The sequence below is a fragment of the Oryzias melastigma genome, linkage group LG3, assembly GCF_002922805.2.
Source record: "Oryzias melastigma strain HK-1 linkage group LG3, ASM292280v2, whole genome shotgun sequence".
NCBI lineage: Eukaryota > Metazoa > Chordata > Actinopteri > Beloniformes > Adrianichthyidae > Oryzias > Oryzias melastigma.
The window spans coordinates 15,734,404-15,740,648 of NC_050514.1; positions in this window are offsets into that span (position 1 = coordinate 15,734,404).

The following is a 6,245-nucleotide window of genomic DNA, read 5'->3' on the forward strand; positions in this document are numbered from 1 at the left end:
AAGGTGAATCCTGGGTTTTTGTGTCTCTTTTGATGGAGTTTTGCGAGCAGCGCTGATCTCTTGTATGTGTGTGCGTGACGAGGGTTACCGCTCGGATATCTGCTCAAAACTGTACTCTGCTGAATGAGTACAGGCGACTGTTAGTCCCCATATCGGTATGTCGCCAATTGTCAGGCTGGAGGCTGCTCTTTCAAATCAGCAACAAAAGACTCTTTCCCAAATGTTCCCTCTTTGCAGATACACTCCTCTGCTTTTGAATGAAGCAGAGCTAGTGCTACAGAAACAAAACGTGGATAAACGAGGAAACACAAAAGTGGGATTTATCAACTCATGTAAGCAGAATTATCTCAAGAGGTGTGAAATAAAGATTTGGAGAAAGAGGGGAAGGAAGGGGCGGGTTTGTGGGGAAAGAAAGAGCACCACTGTAGCAGGGAAACGTTCCCATAGCTGCTTTTTCAGATTCCCATCCAAACACTCATTATGATCTGGAGGAGTTCTGGCTGTGCCCAGTGTGGTGGCTGCTACAGTGTGACCCAGTCCAGATGGCCTCTTCTCCATCTGCAACTACTGCATGGGGTGGAGGTACAGCTAACGGTCAGCAGCGAGCACCACCAGGGTTGGAACACGGAAAGACATTTAATGGATGGACAAGAGATGCTGATGTTTCAGGGATCTCACTAATCCAATGAAACTGAAGGTTTTAAACAGCAGATGATTCATAGAAATGATAAACACACAAATATTTGATTCTTTCAGCACATTTAATGTGCGTTAAAGTAGATAATTTTGTTCATTTTATATCATAAAAAATAAGTAAAAAAATTAAGTTACTATTGTTTATGTTCAGATTGATAGGATCATAAAGATATAAATAGACATAAAGAAAACTATCAAATACAAAACAGCAGGTATTGAAATTAACACTCTTTTAATTTAAATTTTTAGGTTTAAAGTTTTTTATTTTACTTAAGTTTTAAATTTACATTTTTTTTTATTTTCAATTTTTTTTAAGTTCATATTATTTATTTGATTATTATTATTATTATTTTACAAATCTGCTATTTTATTTTTCAAAATTTCAATATTTACTTTTAAGTTTACTTTAGAGTTTTAAATTTTACTTTTTTTATTTTCAATGTTTTTTTTTAAATTAGGATATATATATATGTTTGCTTGTTTACAATTTTGCTATTTCGGTTTTCTAAATTTCAATAATTCCTTCAAGTTTACAAAGTATTCCTCAAGGTTTAAAACTGTTTTCAAATTTGCATTTTTTTATTTTTTTATTTTCAATGATTTTTTTTTTAAGTTTAAGTTTAAAATTTCCAATAATTTACTAATTTCCAATAGTTTACTTTATAGTTTAAAGCAGTTTTAAAATTTACTTTTTTATTTTCAATGTTTCTTTTAAGATTATAACATTTATTTATTTATTTGTTTATTTACAGATTTGCTATTTTATTTTTCAAATTTTACATAATTAATTTGAATACACGAAGTTTACTTAGAGTTAAAAACAGTTTTCATTTTTTTTTTTTCTAAATTAACATTCTGGCTCTTCCTTCACTTTGAGCTGATTTTACTCCATAAATAAGCTTTAATGTAAAATATAGATACACTTATAGACGTAAAATGTGCAATTACAGAAACCAACAACAGTGAGACAGGCAGTGTGAGAGTGATGAGCATGAGAGCATCTGCTGTGTTAGAAACATTTAACTATGAGCTCTACAGTACAGAATATACTCTAGAGGAAAAATACCACAATAACATGTTTCTTTTTTATTTTTCTTCAGTCTAATTAAATCTTTTTGTTTTATTTCAGTGTCTCAAAGTGCTGCCATCCTCTATCGTTTTTTTTCCTCACTTCTGCTGATGTTCTGCTGGTGCTTTTTCTGTCGCACAGGTGCTTCTGATGTACCTGCGACCCATCAACTCACTACACCAAACTACATTTCAGAGCAGCGACACCTCACCTTAAAGAACTTAAACCATGTTCAGACCTTTGACCTGCTTACAAACTCATTCTTAACTTCTGCTGTTTTGTTCCCAGGATCAATACTCCAGGTTTCTCCTGCCTTTAGCTTCTTCCAGCCTCATCTGAATAACTATCTGATAGTGGTTGGAGGCCAAACCATGGTGAAGCATCGCTCCAGGTGGAGAACAGGGTGGAGGTGGACCTGCAAACTCTCTAGAACATGGGTGCCCCAAATTAACAATAGCCAGTGAGGCCTTGTTGTTAAAGGTTTCAAACACAAATGTTACTTTGTATTCATATTAATCTGTGTTCCTTAATAAATACAAAAGCAAAATAAATAAATTAAACCATATTCTTCATGTTTTCCTTTTGTTTAGCTATTGGTTCCACCTGAAGGTCTAAGAGAAGTAAAACACACACAAATAAACTAACACAAGTTAGTATATTCTGTTAATGTGCAGATAAATAAAATGTTGGTTCACCTTCTGTGGTCCAGCCCTGATATTCCATTCACTGAGACCTGACATGATCAATCTGACATGAGGAACTCCCTTTGGCTTCATGAGCAACTGTGAGCTCCGTGAGCCGCATCCTCGCCTCCTCGCACCTCCACGGGAGCACACATCCTGTCTAACCGCTGCTGCACACCTCGGCTCTCCAGCAGACCGTGTGTGCTATGAGTTCCTGCTTATCTGTCGTCTCCAACAGGCTGGTGCCACTTCAACACATGCCTGGAACAAAACCCCAACACCATATGGGATGTCTTGCAGTCCTGCAGACAAGTCTTAACCAAACCAAGTTGCAATTCCCCTTTTACTAAGTACATTTTCTTTTTGTCTTTTCTTTGTTAAATAGGCCTTCTTTACTCTTTATTACAAATCAAAATTATTAATTTATCCTCCATGATCAATTTTTTAAACAGTTGACACTTTGATGAAGCGTCACTATCAAGTCAGAGTCCCAGATTAGTCAAGTTCGACCTGATTATACTTTGAACAAACATTCAATGGCCAAAAACAGGTTTTTAAAATGTGTGAAGCCATGTGTGAATGTAATAATTTTGTACGCAGAAGCCTGAAACTCATTTTTTTCAACCACATTTACATACATTTTTCATGGAAAGTGGTAGCTTGGACGCACGTCGCCAAAGGCGGTGTGCGCGTAGCTTAACAGTTTGATCCAGGATCCTTTTGCACAATAGAAAACCTGGCCTGCTTTGAACCACAAAACCACACAGTTTGTATTCTTTTGTGCAGATTTGAACCTGAACAAGTCAGTGAATATTTTCATTTTCCTTAATCACCCCTGTAGCTGCCCACTATAACAAATCTGACATCATCGCTTAAGGGTTTGCTGTTGCATATTTCATTAAAAAGAAAACACTGAAACAGAGCAAAATAACAGCAGTTTAATCATTTTTTATTAGTACTCAAGGACGGTGGTGTATGTTAGCTTTAAACTCCACATCTCTTCAAAAGAGTTCTATTCTTACTTCTGCTCTTAAACACATAACATTCAGTTTAAATTGTAGTTTTCAGGGGGACCACTGAGGGTTCTTCACTCTTTCTGCCAGAGTGACTCAAACTGGCAACCAGTGGCTGGAAGATCCTCGATCCTACACACGTTTAATGAGCAATGAGGAGCAGGTGCAGAGCAGCAGGGTGGAGCAGGTCTAGATGGATGCATAAACATGCAGAGGCCAGCAGAGAGAGGACGAACCATGACAGCTGCTGATCACCTTCACAGATAATTATGACGGAAAACAGTTACTATTGTTGCAGTGATTAGTACGGAGCTCAAACATTAACCACTTTATGCACATCACAACTTTTTGCTTGTTTCTTCTGTTAATTTGTGGATACATTCTTTGTTGATCAGTGGTCTCTGATCCTTGTCCTCCTTCTGCATTTTTTAAATTAGAAAATGTCTTAATTATTTCCTATGACAGCATAGTCGTTTTTTCTTTCAAATTTTGCTCAAACAGTAAAAACAGATTCAAGGACTTTGAGTATTGAAGATGCTTAATTAATGGGAGTAGAAAGTAATGCGATGATGTTTCCAAACTGACTCCAGGAAGGACGTTTGAAATTCATTGTTATTCCACACGCCCAACTGTTTATAAAACCACAGATGCGTAAGAGGAAAAAAGTGAGTCAAACATTAGGATGTTGTTCATTCAGTTTGACAAACTGCATCTTCTATTTCCTTTGCAAAAAACTGTTTTTCCATTAAAAAAAGTTCCTGTATGTCTGTTAATAATGGTCATCCATCTTCAGAGCTGAATAGATTTCAGGGCCATGGACCTACTGAACCCAACCCAGCTACTGTTGGGCAAAGGTGGGGTACACCCTAGATGGGTCACCAGTCCTGCACACTTACATTTGGACTGTGGGGGAACCCAGATTACCTGGAGAGTGGCCATACAAACTCCACACAGAAAGAATCCATCTTGGATTTGAACCTGGACCTTCTCACTGTGAGGCAGTGCTAACCACTGCACCACAATCCAGCCCATCTCCTGGTAATATCGAGTCATATTTCTTGATATATACAATAATCTCCAACAAGTGTGACATGATACACTTTTGTTCTAATTAAAGCTGATACAAACTGACGTGAGTTGTCTTTTCCTGTGATTGAAACTTCTCATCTCCGCTGTGGAACTCAGAGGTGTCATCTGAGGACTAGAGCTTTTGTCTTGAGCTTGGGGCTTGTTGGTTCCCCTTAGAGTAAGTCTTTCTGTAGATCAGGTCTTCTAACCTCGTACCAGAGTCGAAGTTTGAATTCATTGTTGATTGTGGCAAACTGACAAAAAATGGGTAAAAAATAAAACTAAAGGAAAAAAATATTTCTTTTTTAATAACTGATGAAAATGTTCATTTTTTTCTTTACTTTTTTTCTGCAACTTTCATTCAAATAGTTTCAGACTTCAGCAGGGGAATTTTTTTATGTTTGTCTGAGACTAAAATTGAACTTATCTGCATTTATTCTATTTCTGTTCTTTGTTAGTCTCTCTTTTCATGTATTTTCTCAGGATTTTCCAGGCCCTCAGTACTTACATTATTTGATTTGATTTGATTTATTGGTTTAGTTCAAACATTGATTGTGGACAATACAACAACATTACACATTACTGCATGTATCAAACTCATAGCAGAAATAATGAGATTCATTGTTAAAAAATTACAAAATAAAAAAAAAGGTATTTTTGCATTAAATATTGTGATGATTCATTTAAGTCAAGTATGGTTAAGTTTGATTTATTGCTTGGACACGAACAAACATTTATAATCCCATCCAAATTGAGGTATTTTATTTTATATTTTTGCATAGTTGTCATATTCCAGTTCAATTGCAGATTTTTTGTCAAGTAAAATCATAAAGGGCTTATTGATTATCCTATGTGATCTCTGCTTCTGTCATGGATGTTATAGGACTTTAGTAGTTCCATTGCAGGTGAATTAAAACAATCTGATACTCAAAAAGCTCTAGCTGTCTTATGAGCAACAGTCAAGCAATTTTGGATGGTAAATTAGTCAAAGTAATAAATGAAAATAAGTGAACGAAGCCATGATTTATTCATTGTGCTTTCAAAAACACCCAAACACAGCTGGATATGATCGATTCTGAGTCATTATTCACAACTTTGAAAATCTTCCCACCTAAACAGTAAGTTTTCATTTCTCACTCGTCTTTCCTTGAATCCTGTTTTTGTTGAATTCATTTTTAGGACCGATAGAATCCAGAAGCTGACATATTGAAGCAGCAAAACCTTTCTTCTGCCAGAAAACATTTCCACATGGAAGTTAAGACAGTTTTGACCTTTAAGATCATTTGCATTAACCTTTAGAAGGCAGAGCTAATGTGACAGTGGTTGTGGAACAAAACAGTTGGCTGTTTGCGTGCAAATGTGCGCTGCAACCTTTCGTTTTCACCACAGCTCCACAGTGAAGCTCCTCTGAGAGAAGATGCATATTTATTTTGAAATTAAGAATCTCATTCTAACTTCTTTTGATGCAGATGGGCAAAAAAGGGAAAAAATCACTGGCATCTGGTGACACCTAGTGGATAGGAGTTGTGTGACACATATTTGCAGATCATCTTCTTTTCCTCGTCTATGACACAAAATTATCACATTTTGCACAAAAAGGTACCTAATAAGTTTAAAATATTTTTTTTGCTTTAACCCTTTAACTACCCAAAAAAGAAAAAAAAGACAAAGCAAAAAAAAAAGTGTTTTTTTGGGGTTTTTTTTTCCCGGCTGTTT